Below are 20,416 nucleotides of genomic sequence, written 5' to 3' on the forward strand. Positions count from 1 at the left end.
CTATCGACACAATCATCGACAGAAAGGCAAAGGGGGAGGTGTTGCTGTAATTTATAGTAATATATTCAGAATCATTCAAAAGAATTTCAAATATAATTCCTTTGAAGTGATGGTGCTTTATGTAACATTATGTAAGTTGACATTTGTGCTGGCTACTGTATACAGGCCAACAGGGCAACATATTGACTTTATCAAAGAATTTGCTGATTTTCTATCAGAGTTAGTACTGGCTGCGGATAAAGTCCTTGTTGTTGGTGATTTTAATATCCATGTAGATAATAATAAAGACGCATTTGGATTGGCATTTGCAGACATTTTTAAACTCTATTGGAGTTAGACAACACGTGTCAGGACCCACTCATTGTCGTAATCATACCTTAGATCTAATACTGTCGCATGGAATTGATATTGATGCTGTTGAAATTCTACAGCAGAGCGATGATATATCAGATCATTATTTAGTCTTGTGTATAATACAGTAAGCCAAGGCTACAAAACCACCACCCAGCCATAAATATGGTAGAACCATCACTTCTACCACTAAAGATTGCTTTATAAATAATCTCCCCGAGCAGTTTCATCGCCTTAGTATACCTGACAACTTAGAAGAACTCAATGCTGCAACAGAAACTATTGGCTCTATCTTTTCCAGGACATTAGATGCAGTCGCTCCTTTACGTCTAAAGAAGATTAAGGAAACTAATCCAACGCCGTGGTATGATGAGCACACTCGGGCTCTAAAACGAGCTGTGAGAAAAGCTGAACGTAGTTGGAAGAAAACAAAACTAGAAGTTTTTCGCCATTCGTGGAAAGAAAAAATGATTGAGTACAGAACGGCTATAAGAAATCCTAGATCTACTTATTTTTCAAATCTCTTAATAGAAAACAAACATAATCCTAATTAACTAGAAACTTCTTTACTTGCAAGATTGACAATCTTAGAGAGAAAATTATAAAAATGCAACCATCTACAGTTTCGCTTCAGACAGTGCACTGTAGTGTCTCTGAGGTAAAACTAGAATCATTCGTCGCTATAGGAGAGGAAGAATGATCTAAACTTATCAAATCATCAAAATCAACAACATGTATGTTAGACCCAATGCAGACTAAACTACTGAAAGAAATGCTTCCAGAGGGTGTAGGTCCACTTCTTGATATAATTAATTCATCTTTAACACTAGGATACGTACCAAAAACTTTTAAGCAGGCTATTATTAAACCTCTTATTAAAAAACCTCAACTAGATCCGAGAGATTTAGTAAATTACAGGCCAATCTCGAATCTACCTTTTTATGTCAAAGATACTAGAAAAGGCAGTTTCAACACAACTGTGCTCCTTTTTAGAAAGAAATGGAATCTGTGAGGATTTCCAGTCAGAATTTAGACCATACCATAGTACTGAGACTGCTCTCGTTAGAGTTACAAACGATCTACTCTTATCATGCGATCGTGGCTGTATTTCTCTATTAGTGTTATTAGATCTCAGTGCTGCTTTTGACACTATCGATCACAACATTCTTTTAAAAAGACTTGAAAACTATATTGGTGTAGTGATTTTTACTTTGTCCATCCAAGGACACGAAGTAAAATAGGGATTGGTACTCACGTCACCGCTGACGTTGTGATTTTGGATCACACGTCTCTTAAGGTGTGGTTATGAGTACATCAGATAACCACTTTCCCCCCCTTTCCCTAGTTCAGGGCACCAGTCAGGGTCTTTCACTCCCTACAGGGGCTTTCATTCATTTAGAATTAATGTAAAGTGGTTAGCTGATTTATCTGAAAGATTGGTGAAATTGCTAACTTGTAGAGCCTTTTCTGTATTATCAGCACAAGGAAGACACAAGTGTAATAAAATAAATTTTATTAACAAAAAAATAAACAAGAATAACTAACACAACTACTAAATGAATACCATGAATGATAAAGGAATAAAGTGCATAAGATACATAGAATACGAGTGATTAAGTTGAGTGTGGCTATGGAAGAGTTACGTTATCTTAGGGAAAGATACTGTTTCTCTGAAAATAATAAGGTGGAGAACCTTATTATGCACCAAACAAATAAACGAAGGATTATTTGTTATTAACTAACATCAGCTATATTACATCTAATGGAAATTAGGAAATTATATACTGATAAAATACAACAATGCCAAGGTCTCTGGAAAGAGGTTTGGTTAAGTGATATTTACGTTCCACTTGGTCGAGTCCGATGACGGTGACGTCTTCCACTGGTTGTGCTGGGTGACAATGCAGTGGGGAGAGGAGCCAGAATCTGTTTCAACAGTCTTGAACACGAAGCTCTGTGGGATGCTGATCTCCTGGAGCACCAAAGGGTCCTAAAATCTGGAATACGCAGATGAGGCCCTGGTGTAGGTGCAGAAGGTCCTTAACAATCTGGAACACGCAGGCGAAGGTACCTTGAAGTGAAGGTTTGCTCTCCTGAGCTTAACCTTGTTGCGGATGTCGTCACTGTTTCGCTGGATGGAAACTTTGAACGTAGTGTTGGTTAACGTCTCTTTCCTCAAAAGCTGGAGGCTTAGAACATGGTCGTCTCTGTTGTTGTCTCTTCTGGATGGACCAGAGGCTCAGAACGGTATATCTGTTAATGTCTCACTCCTTACAGAGTTAAGACCCAGAACCGTGTATCTGTTGTGTCTCAGCTTCGCAAGCCGGGACTCAGAACAATATCTGTTATGTCTCACCCGATGGGAGACTCAGAACAATATCTGTTATGTCTTTCCCTGTTTGAAGGGCAGACTCAGAACGATCTATCTGTTACGTCTTCCCTCTTTCAAGGGCAGACTCAGAACAAGGAGTGTCTCTAGAAAGGGTACCTTTATCCCTTTCCGATGAGGAGGAGATTGCATTTTGGCGCTTCTCCATTCGAGTGCTGTGATTGGCTGCTGGCATCAGAGGGGACACACAGAGTGTGGCCCACCCTTCACACACAGAGTGTGGCCCAGTCCCCGGGGGGGAGTAAGCGCAGTCGCGGGAGTACCCCCCGGCCTGCGAGGGGCGTTGGGGGTATGTGACGAGCAGGGCGGGCGAGAGCCGTGAGGGAACAGCGCGAGGCCGGTGACGCGAGTGATAACGAGCATCACCTGCGAGGCGTGCCGGCCTCGAGTCTCTCACGGAGGAGCTCCGGAGGCATAAAAGGAGGAGTGACATCAGTGAAGGACGAGAGAGGACCAGGCCTGGACTTTATTTTATGTTTTGTTATGTTTGTGTGGCCGGCAGACGTCCGCGAGGGTCTGCCGGCATTACTTTCGTTTTGTTCTTTGTTTATTTCGAATTAAAAGTTACGTTCAATGTTCGCCGGTTCCCGCCTCCTTCTTCCCATTTACGAACTGTGTTACATTTACCAATGCATTTCTCACTTTCCAAACCACCACCAGAATACCTTTGCAATATTCTAAACAAATAGAGACTAAACATGATGGAAAAAGATTGTGATTGTGATTCAATTGTGATTCACTGTCATTCAATTGTACCTTAACAGCTGTATTTGTATCAGATGTTGCACTACAAATGGCTGTCACTGAGAATACTTATTTCGGTGAATAAGTATCAAATGGATGTGTAGTTTGCATCAGTTCTAAGGTTTTCAAACATAGTTTTGAGTGGATTCGGATGGATCTTTGTGATCTCTCTTTGTTTCACCCCTTGGTCCTGAGCCACCACTGTAGGGGTCTCATGTGCAGAAGGCCAAAGTAATAACGTTGGACGCAGCTGCCATCAGACCCACCAGTCTCTGAAACTGTTTTACAGTGAGTGACTGGCCTAACTTCACCCCTTTCACAGCCCCGAGAATGGAACTCACACGAGCAGGGGACAACTGCGCCTGCATCGTGGTGGAATCCCAGATTACACCTAAGTAGTTTGCAACCTGACTCGGGACCAGCACACTCTTTTTGGCGTTGAGCCTCAGCCCAAGCCTCTTCATGTGCGACAGAACAACATCTCGATTTTGAACTGCCAATTTTTCTGTTTGAGCTAATATCAACCAATCGTCGATATAGTTCAGCACGCAGATGCCCTGGAGTCTCAGCGGAGCCAGCGCTGCATCCACGCACTTCGTGAACGTGCGGGGTGAGAGGGATAGGCCGAACGGAAGAACCCTGTATTGGTAAGCTTCGCCCCCGAAAGCAAACCTGAGGAACTTCCTGTGTGAAGGATGGATGGATACATGAAAGTATGCGTCTTTCAGATCTATCGCTACAAACCAGTCCTCGGACCTGATCTGAGGGATGATCTGTCTGAATGTAAGCATTTTGAACTTCAGCTTCTTTACGGATCGATTTAGCACACGTAAATCTATGATCGGACGCAACCCTCCATCCTTCTTCGGAACAATGAAGTAGCGGCTGTAAAAGCCCGACATTTTGCTGGGAGGGGAAACCCTTCTATAGCCTTTTTGCAAAAGCGTCGTTACTTCTTGCTCCATCACCAGAGACTGCTCTGGGGTTACCACCGTAGGAAGCACCCTATTGAACTTGGGCGGTCGTGAACCGAACTGAATTCTGTAGCCCTGTTCTATCATGAGCAGCACCCACTTCGAAACATTCGGGAGATTTTTCCACTCTTCCAAATATTCTACTAAGGGAACCAGTCTCTCGAGACTGGTCTCTGGTGTTTTTTGAGCACTTGGCTCGTCTATCTGACGCGGCGCACCGGCAGACAGACGAATCACGTGCTGGCCGACCCTCCTTGGAGGATCGGTGGAAACTGCTGTGCACTGACTCACGCTTGGTGGCAGGGTTGACAGAACGGTCCCCTGAGGGCACCGAGGAGGACCCGATATCCGAATCCCCCCGGAGGGGGCTGCCCTCAAGAGATCCTGCACTATAAATGTCAGGACCTCTTCTTTGAAGCCTTCCGAGAGATAATGACGGTCCTCAGATCCGTCCTACCTCCGGACTTTTAAATTCCTCAGAATTTAATGTATTCAATATTTCATTTAATCCTCAAATTAAATGCAGCCAGTTCTTATATAAATATATATTTTTTGAACAGACTGAATATATTTAGAACACAAAAAAGAATTATAGCTCGTAATAATTCGCAAGGTATTTTAGGGAAAGAGAGAAAGGGAACTCCCGTCTACTCAGATCCCTTGATATATACATACACATACACACACATGCATAATTACGGATACGTGATATATGCGCAGCCTCGGCAAACGCAAGACCCGAGCCGTATTTTCATTCTTGCAGACTTAATCTACGCGCTGCCTCGGCAACGCGAGATCCGAGCCATATATTCTTTAATGAAAACTCAGTCTACGCGCTGCCTCGGCAAGCGCGAGATCTGAGCTATATACTTTAATGAAAACTCAATCCACGCGCTGCCTCGGCAAGCGCGAGATTCGAGCTTTGCAATAGACTTTTATTCCCTCGAGAATAAAGCCAACAGGAGTGGAGCTACAAAACTCCCGCTAGTGCATACTTTTCTTCGGGACATTTTTATGAATGAACACTGTCACTGTCAGTTGTGAGCTGACGTACACGCTCCACTCCCAGCAAACAACACATAAATCGTGTGTATCCCAACTCGCTTTGTAGTGTAGCACAGGGGGAAAATCAAACTGCTGTTCACGATTGATTTGTTATAAACGTGTGATTTTGAAACACGATATGTGTGTGTGACTGTGAGGTGGCGATCCTCAGATCGATATCACAATATCCACCTCCTCAGAGCTGGACATGCGAGTATCGGTGCCTCAACCCGGGGGAAGAAACCGCAGAGCGTGCTTCCACCTGGGAGACGGCGCTGAACCTGGCTGGTGAGGGCAGAGAAAAGGCGCGCCCGTCTCTAATCCCTCTGTCAGATCCATTTGTGAACCCCACGAACGGAGCCCCTGCCTCAGCAGAAGCGGGACCCGATCCGCAGGGAACACTGGAGCAGTGTCCTGAGAGTGAGTTTTTACAGTGCACACAGACGGCTCCCTCGAGAGCTGCCTGTGCTCACTCCCATTTCACTGCTGTTTCTCGCCATAATACGTGTCTTTTTTATATATAAATATATGGATTGGTGTGAGATACTCTTGTCCTCAGACGAAGAGATCTTGACTTGTTTATATGTAATAAGACAAACAACACCAAATAAGACACACAAGATACAGAGAGCGCTTGCTGAAGACAACAGAAGCTGGCGTGCTTTGTGTTCAGGTGTGCTTTATAGCTTCCTGATCCGTGACGTCACCCGTCTCTGACGTCACGTCTTTTCATTGGTTGGATACAGAGGTGCTTCACGAACACAAAATACAGAGGGTTCCCATCACGTCATCCGACGTAGCGTCGATAGTTCCCACGAAAGGGAACCTTGAATACTCTCTAACACTTGACGGGTGCTCCATTAAATCTTCGTCCTCAGTTAGGAACCAGGGTGTGCTCTTTGATACCAATCTTTCATTTGAAAGTCATGTTTCTAGTATCTGTAAAACTGCCTTCTTCCATCTAAAAAAAATATCTAAATTACGACATATGCTCTCAATGACAAATGCGGAACAGTTGGTTCATGCATTCATGACCTCAAGACTAGATTACTGTAATGCTCTACTGGGTAGTTGTTCTGCTCGGCTTTTAAACAGACTACAGTTGGTCCAAAATGCGGCAGCTAGAGTTCTTACTAGAACTAGAAAGTATGACCATATTAGCCCAGTTCTGTCAACATTACATTGGCTCCCTATTAAACATCGTATATATTTTAAAATCTTGCTACTTACTTATAAAGCTCTAAATGGTTTAGCTCCCCAGTATCTAAGCGAGCTCTTGGTGCATTATAGTCCTTCACGTCTATTGCGATCTCAGAATTCAGGCCAGTTGATAATACCTAGAATATCAATATCAACTGAAGGCGGCAGATCCTTTTCCTATTTAGCACCTAAACTCTGGAACAATCTTCCTAGCATTGTTCGGGAAGCAGACACACTCTGTCAGTTTAAATCTAGACTAAAAACACATCTCTTTGCTCTTGCATACACATAACACATTATCAATACATTAACATTTTTTCAAATCCTTTAAAGGATTGTTACACTGCAATAATTAGGTCGGCCGGAACCGAGAACATTTCCTATAACACTAGATATACCTGTACATCAGAATAAGAATGGCATCTACGCTAATATCAGTCTCTCTGCTTATCCTGAGGTTTGCCAGGTGCTGGATCCAGGCCGTATCCAGATCAGATGGAGAACCTGTGTCTGGACCTGACTACAACATAGCCTAGGAGAAAATGGGCCTACAGATCCAGTTCTGGCTGCATCTATAATTCAGATTTTTAAATCTCCGTATCCGCTTACATATATTTATATATAATCTATTTTTAATCTCTATAATAAAAATGCATAATTCAGATTTTGATCTCCATATCCATTTACATATTATATATATATATATATATATATATATATATATATATATCTTCCAAGGGGTTTTTTCCCTCCTAGGACTTTTTTCCCAGTGCTAGCATGCTGGGTTTTTCTCCTAGGGGGTTTTTTCCACCCCTGGGAGTCAGCCGACATTGGCTTAATGTAGCACCATCTTGTATATGTTACATATTGCCACACTTGTTTGTACTGCTTATTTTCAACCACTTCCCTTTTTTCTGTGCTTCTAATATGTAAAGCTGCTTTGAAACAATTACCAATTGTAAAAGCGCTATATAAATAAATTTGACTTGACTTGACTCAGTCTCACAAATTGCAAACAGCATGGGATGGGACAGCTTGCTTCCAAGTGAGTGGCAAAAGCTTACATCTTTGCATGAGCTACTGCTGCCTTTTGCAGAACATACAAAAACCCTCTAGGAAGACGCTATGTCAATGTCCCTGGTGGTCCCAGCCCTCCATGATCTACTTAGCCACCTTGCTGACTTTGAAAACAACTCTACATACAGAGACCTTTCCACTCTTGCACATAAAATGAAACCAGTGTGAACCAGCATTTTGCTTGGCTCTTGAATCCAACCGATGAAAGGTTCTCACCACTTGTAGCACCTGCCTGCTTTGTCAACCCTGCTGTCTTTGAAACTCTAGTTGATGTGGCTGATGACAATATTGAGGAACTTCTTAAACATGCAGAGGAGTATGTGATCAAAAAATGCACTCTGCTACACACACAAGATGAGGATCATTCTGAAGATGATGCAGAAAAGGAAAATCCTGAGAAACCATAAGATGCACCCTCCTCATCAAAGCCGCCAGTCTTTCGGTTTCTTTCGAAATGCCACAGAAGGCCTAAACAGAAGACCTCAATGACCAGCATGAGGGAGCAGATCAAAAAGTATAAGGAAGAGCTTTCAAAGGAACCCATCACTGAAGAAACAGGAATAGACTTTTGGTTGGCAAAAAGAGACTTTTTATCACAAGTTGAAACCTTTTGCTTTAGACCTGTTGGCTATGCCAGCTTCTCAAGCCTATGCAGAAAGGGTTTTCAGTGTCACAGTGACCTCACAAGAGGTCGGCAAAATAAAGCAAGAGTCACATTGGCACAAAGTGCTTTCCTTAAAATGAATCGAACCAAATATAACTGTTGTATCGAGTGCCACTGATAGCACTTCTTATAGCAACAATATGCACATTCTCCTTGAATGTTTACAGGTCTGTTAGTTCAATTTATAGTGACCTCTACTGTCAATGCTAAAAAATAAGATGAGTTGATTTTTAATTCCACGCATTGTTGGCATTTTAACCTAATAGATTTTATTTTAATACTGAATTGGCACCAAAATAATATTTTGTAAAATACTCGTTTGCATTGCCATAACGAGCCATGTACTCAGCATAATGCTTTCTACCCTTAAAACAAAGGGAGTACAAATCTACATGTCCGGGCTTACGAGGAGGCCTCAGATAGGGCCTACCACTCTAGCTTAACATGCCAACAGGGTTGGGGGACGTTATTTGGTAGACCGTATGGGAACATTCAGAACGTTCTGGGAATGTTTGGGGGATTATTACTATAAAACGTTCCCTCTAGGTCTCTACACTTCATTCCCATAACGTTTGCAGTACCTTTAGGGGACCAACCTAGAATGTTATTTTTTGGTCCTATTTAGGTCCTTCCGTCATGTTTACTGAATGTTTAGTGCAGCACCTCTTTCACACTGGTTCTTGGTCTGCAGATCCTTAAAGGTGCTAAAGAGTTTTGTTTTATACATTTTTGCAATATTACTTGAAACTGTCTTTACTAACTGATAAAAGATTATTTATAAAGCAATCTTTAGTGGTAGACGTGATGGTTCTACAATATTTATGGCTGGGTGGTGGTTTTGTAGCCTTGGCTAATTGTATAATACACGAGACTAGATAATGATCTGATATATCATCGCTCTGCTGTAGAATTTCAACAGCATCAATATCAATATCAATCTTTAGCGGTAGACGTGATGGTTCTACAATATTTATGGCTGGGTGGTGGTTTTGTAGCCTTGGCTAATTGTATTATACACGAGACTAGATAATGATCTGATATATCATCGCTCTGCTGTAGAATTTCAACAGCATCAATATCAATATCAATCTTTAGTGGTAGACGTGATGGTTCTACAATATTTATGGCTGGGTGGTGGTTTTGTAGCCTTGGCTAATTGTATTATACACGAGACTAGATAATGATCTGATAGATCATCGCTCTGCTGTAGAATTTCAACAGCATCAATATCAATTCCATATTGATATTGAACGCTGCTGCCTGTCTGCTGTCTGACCTACGCTCGGAGCTTCGTGGAGTTTATCCTAAATCCTTCTGTTTATTCCTATTCACATAATATAACTTTCTTATTTTCACTAGATTACTTAACCTATTGCATAGTATTACTAAACGGAACGATTTATTACTAGCAATCCACCAGCGTAATCACCTAGTGTTAGCCATAGCCCGCTAGCCTGCTAGCTACCGTCAACTTTCTACCGGCATTCATCGATCCACCGCGAGGCACAGCGTCCCGCACATCACCCTCGCCCCAGGCACCGGCAAGCGACCAAGACATCCAGCCAGCGAGTCCCGTGTGCATTGCAGTTTTTCGGACGGCGTTCATCAAACACACGGTCAGTCATGTCCGACGATTATCATGTGTAGTAAATGCAACATGTACAGCTTAGCTCTTTCTGTCAGCAGTGAGACTTACACATGTGATAAATGCAGGGATATTGTCAGGCTGACAGAGAGAATCTCAGAATTAGAGACACGCATCCAAACTTTAATTGAGGATAGTGAGAATGAAAGGGCCTTAGATACTGCTTTGGATGTGAGTAGCCTAGTAAACACTGCACATTCGGTTCCGGTTGTAGAAGCCACGCAGCAGGCTAACTGGGTGACTGTGAGGCGGCATAATGGCAAGAACAAACACCACTCTTCCGTTCCGATTAGAACATCAAACAGGTTCTCCCCACTCAGTGACGCACCCACTGAGAATCCTGTTGAAAGTGCCCTAGTAATTGGCGATTCTATTACACGGAACGTGAAAATAGAGACACCAGCCACCATAGTCACATGTTTGCCGGGGGCCAGAGCACCTGACATCAAAGCAAATTTAAAAGTGCTGGCTAATGCTAAACGTAAATATTCTAAAATCATTATCCACGTCGGCACAAATGATGTTCGACTTCGCCAGTCGGAGATCACTAAAATTAACATTAAAGAGGTGTGTGAACTCGCAAATTCAATGTCAGCAAAAGTAATTTGTTCTGGCCCTCTTCCTGTTCGTCGGAGTGATGAGATAGTTAGCAGGTTATCATCACTCAATGGCTGGCTGTCTAAGTGGTGTGCGCAGAATAATATAGGTTTCATAGACAATTGGAAAAGCTTTTGGGGCAGACCTGATCTGTTGAAAAGAGATGGTATTCATCCCTCCCGGGATGGTGCTGCTCTTCTATCTAGAAATTTGGCAAATAGTCTTAGAGCTGAAACATGACAAACCAGGGCCCAGATCAGGACGCAGACAAACTGCCTAAAACGACCTTCTGCTAGCCGCCTCACGTCACAGAACTCAAATAATTCACAGCACATAGAAACTCTTTCACCTAGATATTATCACATAGAGACTGTGTCTGTACCTCGAACTAGTAAATACAAAAAATTTCCGAAACCTTTTAAGGGTAAAAATTTAATTGATGTTCAAAAAATGAAAATTACAGATAAATCAGATAAACAAATGATAAAGCTTGGGTTACTGAATATTAGATCTATTTCTTCAAAAGCACTTATTGTAAATGAAATTATCACAGACAATAAACTAAACTTGCTGTGTTTGACAGAAACCTGGCTAAAACCAGACGATTACATTACTTTAAATGAATCTAGTCCTCAAGGTTATGATTATCGACACAATCCTCGACAGAAAGGCAAAGGGGGAGGTGTTGCTGTAATTTATAGTAATATATTCAGAATCACTCAAAAGAATTTCAAATATAATTCCTTTGAAGTGATGGTGCTTTATGTAACATTATGTAAGTTGACATTTGTGCTGGCTACTGTATACAGGCCACCAGGGCACCATACTGACTTTATCAAAGAATTTGCTGATTTCCTATCAGAGTTAGTACTGGCTGCGGATAAAGTCCTTGTTGTTGGTGATTTTAATATCCATGTAGATAATAATAAAGATGCATTTGGATTGGCATTTGCAGACATTTTAAACTCTATTGGAGTTAGACAACACGTGTCAGGACCCACTCATTGTCGTAATCATACCCTAGATCTAATACTGTCGCATGGAATTGATATTGATGCTGTTGAAATTCTACAGCAGAGCGATGATATATCAGATCATTATCTAGTCTCGTGTATAATACAATTAGCCAAGGCTACAAAACCACCACCCAGCCATAAATATTGTAGAACCATCACGTCTACCACTAAAGATTGCTTTATAAATAATCTTTTATCAGTTAGTAAAGATATTTCAAGTAATATTGCAAAAATGTATAAAACAAAACGTCTTGGGTTACGAGTGTAACCCTTGTTCCCTGAGTAAGGGAACGAGACGCTACGTCAGTGACGTGATGGGAATCCTCTGCATTTTTGTGTTCGTGAAGCACTATTGTATCCAACCAATGAGAGAACGTGACATCAGAGGCGGGCGACGTCGCGGACCGGACCCTATAAAGCATGCCCAGAAACAAAGAACGCTAGCTTCTGTGATATGTCTGAAGTAAGCGCTCCAGGCATGCTGGAGGTACGGCAACGTGACGTAGCGTCTCGTTCCCTTACTCAGGGAACAAGGGTTACACTCGTAACCCAAGATGTTCCCTTTCGTGGGAACTATCGACGCTACGTCAGTGACGTGATGGGAACGCTGTCCCCACTACGCCGTGCCTCCGAGTGCCTGGCTGCTATCTTGTAACACCAAAGCACCCGGAGTACTACTCACATTAAGATTATAAAATCTGATGAAGGTGTGCTGGGATGACCATCCAGCAGCGCCACAAATATCCGCCAAGGAAACTCCTGACATGTGAGCTCTTGAAGCAGCCATACCTCTAGTTGAGTGTGCCCTAACATCCAAGGGGCATGGACGCCCCAGGGCTTTATACGACAATGAGATGGCCTCAACCACCCATTTACTCATCCTCTGCTTAGACGCTGGGCCCCCTCGACTCGGGGACCCATAACATACAAATAGTTGGTCTGATTTTCTCCACAGGGCAGCTCTGTGAACATAAGCGTCCAATGCCCTCACAGGACACAGCAGATTAAGTTTTTCCTGATCCGGATTAGTAAACGGAGGGGGATAAAAAGCCTCCAAAACGATAGGACCTGGGACCCTAGTGGGGACCTTAGGAATGTAACCAGGCCTTGTATGTAGAAAGGCCTTAACCATGCCTGGTGCAAACTCTAAACATGATGGTGAAACCGAAAGAGCTTGAAGGTCACCTATCCTTTTCAAGGATGAGATGGCCAGTAAAAACACAGTCTTCAATGTGAGCATTTTATCTGACACATCTTCCAAAGGTTCAAAGGGCGCCTCAGCCAACCCTTGTAACACAATGGCTAAGTCCCAGGTCAGAGATTTTGGGCGTACTGAAGGCCTCAGCCTCAGTGCGCCACGAAGAAAGCGAACAACTAAGGGGTCTCGACCTACCGAGACACCACCCATAGGAACATGATAGGCTGAAATAGCAGCCACATACACATTTAATGTGGAGTGAGTTAAGCCTTCTGAAAGCTTTTCTTGGAGGAATTGAAGCACATAGCTGACAGATGAGTGGACCGGGTCCACCCTATGATGGCTACACCATGTAGCGAAAACCTTCCACTTATACATATAAAGCTTCCTTGTAGATGGAGCTCTGGACTGAAGGATGGTCTCCACAACCTCGGTTGGGAGACCAGATTCTATGAGCCTTGCCCCCTCAGGGGCCAGGCCCACAGTTTCCACATTTCTGGACGGGGATGTAAAATCATGCCGCCCGCTTGGGACAGGAGATCCTGTCTGACTGGAAGCTCCAGAGGAGAGCCGTGAAGAAGTGATACTAGGTCCGCAAACCATATTCTTGTTGGCCAGAAAGGAGCCACCAATATCAGGTCTACCCCTTCCTGACGGACTTTGTCCAGAACTCCCGGGAGCAGAGAGACTGGGGGAAAAGCATACAGACGTCGCCTCGGCCACGTCTGTATCATGGCATCCAACCCCAGAGGAGCTGGGTGCCTCAGAGAGTACCACAGAGGGCATTGAGTTGATTCCTCTGTGGCAAAGAGATCGACTTCCGCTCGACCGAATGTTTTCTATATGAGCTCCACTACCTCTGAGTGAAGCTTCCATTCCCCCGGACTCGCGCTCTGCCTCGACAGAGTGTCCGCCCCCATATTCAAATACCCCGGAATATACGCCGCCTTTAGCGAGAGTAATTTCCCCTGGGTCCACAGGAGGATGTGACTGACCAGTTTGCATAGTGGCCGAGACTGCAGTCCCCCTTGGTGATTTATGTAGGAGACCACCGTAGTGTTGTCTGTCTGAACCAACACATGGTGGCCCCTCAGGTCGGGGAGGAAGTGCTTCAGAGCCTGAAACACTGCCAGCATCTCCAGCCGATTTATGTGCCAGGAGAGCTGGTGTACCTCCCAGTGACCTTGAGCTGAGCGACCACTCATGATCGCTCCCCAGCCCGTGAGGGACGCATCTGTCGTAAGCATTACGCGACGACATGAAGTTCCCAACACGGGTCCCTGGGACAGGAACCAAGGCTTTTTCCACATGACCAGAGCAAGAAGGCACCGCCGCGTGACTTTGATCATGCGAAAAGGATTTCCCCTCGGAGAAAACCCCTTGGTCCTGAGCCACCACTGTAAGGGTCTCATGTGCAGAAGGCCAAAAGTAACAACGTTGGACACAGCTGCCATCAGACCCAACAGTCTCTGAAACTGTTTTACAGTGAGTGACCGGCCTAACTTCACCCCATTCACGGCCCCGAGAATGGAAGTCACACGAGCGGGAGTCAATTGCGCCCGCATCGTGATGGAATCCCAGATTACCCCAAGATAGTTGGCAACCTGACTCGGAACCAGCACACTTTTCTTGGCGTTGAGCCTCAGCCCAAGCTTCTTCATGTGCGACAACACAACATCTCGATGTTGAGCTGCCAGACGTTCTGTTTGAGCTAAAATCAACCAATCGTCGATATAGTTCAGCACGCGGATGCCCTGGAGTCTCAGCGGAGCCAAGGCTGCATTCACGCACTTCGTGAACGTGCGGGGTGATAGTGATAGGCCGAAGGGAAGAACCTTGTATTGGTATGCTTCGCCCCCGAAAGCAAACCTGAGGAACTTCCTGTGAGAAGGATGGATGGAAATGTGAAAATATGCGTCCTTTAGATCTATCGCCACAAACCAGTCCTCGGATCTGATCTGTGGAATAATCTGTTTGAGTGTAAGCATCTTGAACTTCAACTTCTTTACAGATCGATTTAGTATACGAAGATCTATGATCGGACGCAACCCCCATCCTTCTTTGGAACAATGAAGTAGCGGCTGTAAAAGCCCGACATTTTGCTGGGAGAGGGAACCCGTTCTATAGCCCCTTTTTGCAAAAGCGTCGTAACCTCCTGTTCCATTACCAGAGACTGCTCTGGAGCTACCACTGTGTGAATCACTCCACTGAACCTGGGCGGACGAGAACCGAACTGAATTCTGTAACCCTGTTCTACCATGAGCAGCACCCATTTCGAAATATTCGGAAGAAGTTTCCATTCCCCCAAAAATTCTACTAAGGGAACCAGCCTCTCGAGACTGGTCTCTGGTGTTTTTTGAGCACTTGGCTCGTTTATCTGGCACGGCGCACCGGCAGATAAGCGAATGATGTGCTGGCCGACCCTCCTCGAAGGATCGACGGGGACTGCTGCGCCCTGTCGCACACTGGGTGGCAGGGTTGGCAGAACAGCCCCCTGAGGGCACCGATGGGGAACGATAGATGTTAATCGTCGAACCCCTTCGGAGGGGACTGCCCTCAGAAACCCTGACCCATGACCGTCAGGATTTCTTTTGGGAAGCCTTCCGGGAAATAATGACGGTCCTCAGATCCGCCCTACCCCCAGAAGGCTTCTGCTGTACAGCGCGCACCGGTCCCCAAGCTTTCCGCGGGGGAGCACGGGCGGCCACACTAGCTTTCTGCTGGGACCTGTATCCCGAGGAGCCGGCTATCGGCTGAGGCTGCTCCCGCCCAGCAGCCTCAGGGGGATGAGATTTCCGGGGAAGGAATCTTTGGAACGCCGCTTTCTGTTTTTTCGCCTCCTCGAACCTGTCGACGACAGTAGCAACTGCGTCACCGAACAGGCCCTCGGAGGAAAGCGGCGCATCCATAAGGATATGTTTGTCCTTATCCTTAATATCTGCGAGATTGAGCCACAGATGTCTCTCCGTGGCCACCATGGCTGTCATAGAACGGCCTACTGACTTGGCCGTCTCCTTGGTGGCACGGAGAGCTAAATCTGCGGCTTTTCTCAACTCTTGAATCGTTTCAAAAGTAGCTTCCCCAGTCTCCTCAATCTCCCCCAGCAGATCAGCTTGGTATGCCTGCAGTATAGACATTGTGTGCAGACATGCCGCAGCCTGACCCGCTGCCGAATAAGCCTTGCCCACCAAACTCGATGTTTGTTTTAGTGGTTTGGTGGGCAACGTCGGGGATTTCAGGGACGATGCAGACTCGGGCGAGAGATAGCTCGCAAGCGTCTCCTCAACCCGAGGCATCGCCCCATAACCGTGTTGCTTCAGCCCCGTGATATTACTGTACATTGTCGTTTGTGGGCTGAAGACACGGTACTGCACGGGTCTATTCCACGACCTCGACACCTCGGTGTGGAGGTCGGGAAAGAACGGCAGTCCCCGACGCTGGGGTAGTGACCTAGCTGGGAGGAAGCGTTCATCTAACTTGCTTTTTATTTTTGGAACGCTCTCCTCCGCGGGCCAGCTTATTTTCAGTTTTTCTACTGCCCGGGTCACTACCTCCATAAGCTCCTCATGGGCTGGAGATGAGGATCACCACCCTCGACACCTTCAACATCAACCTCCTCGGTGGAAGATATATTCAGTGTCGGTGCCTCCCTTTGTGGGGAAGAAACCGCAGCGCGTGCTTCCACCACCAAAGGAGAGACACTAGATCTAGCAGGTAAGGGAAGCGATAAGGCAGAGCCCGTCTCTCCCCCCTCTGCTAGATCCATTTGTGAACCCCACGAGTGCAGCCTTCGCTGTGCCTCGGCAGCAGCGGGACCAGACCCGCGGGGAACACTCGCCGCGGCGCCCTCCTCAAAGAGCGCCCGGCGTGAGCGCAGCGCCCTGAGAGTGAGCCGCTCACAGTGCACACAGACAGCCCCCTCAAGAGCTGCCTGTGCGTGCTCAACTCCCAGGCATTTCACACACATCTCGTGTGTATCTCCCTCCACGATGAATCGCGGGCAAGGAGGTGCACACTTAGTGAAACGCTGGCTTTTCTCCGTCATTTTATATATATATATATGTCTTTTATGTGTCTTATTTCACTTGTTAGAAACTCTTGTCCTCAGACAAAGAGATCACTTTCTGGCGAGATGGTAGACAGACAACAGTAAATAAGACAGACAAGATACAAATAGCGCTTACTGAAGACAACAGAAGCTAGCGTTCTTTGTTTCTGGGCATGCTTTATAGGGTCCGGTCCGCGACGTCGCCCGCTTCTCAGACGTCACGTTCTCTCATTGGTTGGATACAATAGTGCTTCACGAACACAAAAATGCAGAGGATTCCCATCACGTCACTGACATAGCGTCGATAGTTCCCACGAAAGGGAACATCCTCTTTAGCTCCTTTAAGGATCTGCAGACCAAGAACCAGTGTGAAAGAGGTGCTGCAGTAAACATGACGGAAGGACCTAAATAGGACCAAAAAATAACATTCTAGGTTGGTCCCCTAAAGGTACTGCAAACGTTATGGGAATGAAGTGTAGAGACCTAGAGGGAACGTTTTATAGTAATAATCCCCCAAACATTCCCAGAACGTTCTGAATGTTCCCATACGGTCTACCAAATAACGTCCCCCAACCCTGTTGGCATGTTAAGCTAGAGTGGTAGGCCCTATCTGAGGCCTCCTCGTAAGCCCGGACATGTAGATTTGTACTCCCTTTGTTTTAAGGGTAGAAAGCATTATGCTGAGTACATGGCTCGTTATGGCAATGCAAACAAGTATTTTACTAAATATTATTTTGGTGCCAATTCAGTATTAAAATAAAATCTATTAGGTTAAAATGCCAACAATGCGTGGAACTAAAAATCAACTCATCTTATTTTTTAGCATTGACAGTAGAGGTCACTATAAATTGAACTAACAGACCTGTAAACATTCAAGGAGAATGTGCATATTGTTGCTATAAGAAGTGCTATCAGTGGCACTCAATACAACAGTTATATTTGGTTCAATTCATTTTAAGGAAAGCACTTTGTGCCAATGTGACTCTTGCTTTATTTCGCCGACCTCTAGTGAGGTCACCTGTGACACTGAAAACCCTTTCTGCAAAGGCTTGAGAAGCTGGCATAGCCAACAGGTCTAAAGCAAAAGGTTTCAACTTGTGATAAAAAGTCTCTTTTTGCCAACCAAAAGTCTATTCCTGTTTCTTCACTGATGGGTTCCTTGGAAAGCTCTTCCTTATACTTTTTGATTTGCTCCCTCATGCTGGTCATTGAGGTCTTCTGTTTAGGCCTTCTGTGGCATTTCGAAAGAAACCGAAAGACTGGCAGCTTTGATGAGGAGGGTGCATCTTATGGTTTCTCAGGATTTTCCTTTTCTGCATCATCTTCAGAATGATCCTCATCTTGTGTGTGTAGCAGAGTGCATTTTTTGATCACATACTCCTCTGCATGTTTAAGAAGTTCCTCAATATTGTCATCAGCCACATCAACTAGAGTTTCACAGACAGTAGGGTTGACAAAGCAGGCAGGTGCTACAAGTGGTGAGAACCTTTCATCGGTTGGATTCAAGAGCCAATCAAAATGCTGGTTCATACTGGTTTTCATTTTATGTGCAAGAGTGGAAAGGTCTCTGTATGTAGAGTTGTTTTCAAAGTCAGCAAGGTGGCTAAGTAGATCATAGAGGGCTGGGACCACCAGGGACATTGACATAGCGTCTCTCTAGAGGGTTTTTGTATGTTCTGCAAAAGGCAGCAGTAGCTCATGCAAAGATGTAAGCTTTTGCCACTCACTTGGAAGCAAGCTGTCCCATCCCATGCTGTTTGCAATTTGTGAGACTGAGTCAAGTCAAGTCAAGTCAAATTTATTTATATAGCGCTTTTACAATTGGTAATTGTTTCAAAGCAGCTTTACATATTAGAAGCACAGAAAAAAGGGAAGTGGTTGAAAATAAGCAGTACAAACAAGCGTGGTAATATGTAACATATACAAGATGGTGCTACATTAAGCCAATGTCGGCTGACTCCCAGGGGTGGAAAAAAACCCCTAGGAGAAAAACCCAGCATGCTAGCACTGGGAAAAAAGTCCTAGGAGGGAAAAAACCCCTTGGAAGATATATATATATAATATGTAAATGGATATGGAGATCAAAATCTGAATTATGCATTTTTATTATAGAGATTAAAAATAGATTATATATAAATATATGCAAGCGGATACGGGGATTAAAAATCTGAATGATAGATGCAGCCAGAACTGGATCTGTAGGCCCATTGTCTCCTGGGCTATGTTGTAGTCAGGTCCAGACACAGGTTCTCCATCTGATCTGGATACGGCCTGGATCCAGCACCCGGCAAACCTCAGGATAAGCAGAGAGACAGATATTAGCGTAGATGCCATTCTTATTCTGATGTACAGGTATATCTAGTGTTATAGGAAATGTTCTCGGTTCTGGCCGACCTAATTATTGCAGCGTAACAATCCTTTAACAGATTTGAAAAATGTTAATGTATTGATAATGTGTTATGTGTATGCAAGAGCAAAGCTATGTGTTTTTAGTCTAGATTTAAACTGACAGAGTGCGTCTGCTTCCCGAACAATGCTAGGAAGATTGTTCCAGAGTTTATGTGCTAAATAGGAAAAGCATCTGCCGCCTTCAGTTGATTTTGATATTCTGGGTATTATCAACTGGCCTGAATTATGAGATCGCAATAAACGTGGAGGACTATAATGCATTAAGAGCTCACTTAGGTACTGGGGAGCTAAACCATTTAGAGCTTTATAAGTAAGTAGCAAGATTTTAAAATCGATACGATGTTTAATAGGGAGCCAATGTAATGTTGACAGAACTGGGCTAATATGGTCATACTTTCTGGTTCTAGTAAGAACTCTAGCTGCCGCATTTTGGACCAACTGTAGTCTGTTTAAAAGCCGAGCAGAACAACCACCCAGTAGAGCGTTACAATAATCTAGTCTTGAGGTCATGAATGCATGAACCAACTGTTCTGCATTTGTCATTGAGAGCATATGTCATAATTTAGATATATTTTTTAGATGGAAGAAGGCGGTTTTGCAGATACTAGAAACATGACTTTCAAATGAAAGATTGGTATCAAAGAGCACACCCAGGTTCCTAACTGAGGACGAAGATTTAATGGAGCACCCGTCAAGTATTCAAGGTTTTTTCGTGAGGAAGTTTTTGGTCCAAAGATTAGGATATCAGTTTTTTCTGAGCTTAATAATAAGAAATTTCTTGTCATCCATTTTTTAATGTCAGCTATGCATTCTGTTAGTTTTGTTAATTTGTAGGTTTCGTCAGGGCGCGAGGAAATATAGAGCTGAGTATCGTCAGCGTAGCAGTGAAAACTAACACCATGCTTCCTAATTATCTCTCCTAAGGGCAGCATGTACAGAGTGAAAAGCAACGGTCCTAGTACTGAGCCTTGCGGTACTCCATATTGAACCTGTGATCGATACGACATCTCTTCATTAACTACTACAGACTGATAACGGTCAGATAGGTACAATTTGAACC

The sequence above is a fragment of the Chanodichthys erythropterus genome, chromosome 17, assembly GCF_024489055.1.
Source record: "Chanodichthys erythropterus isolate Z2021 chromosome 17, ASM2448905v1, whole genome shotgun sequence".
Classification (NCBI taxonomy): Eukaryota; Metazoa; Chordata; class Actinopteri; order Cypriniformes; family Xenocyprididae; genus Chanodichthys; species Chanodichthys erythropterus.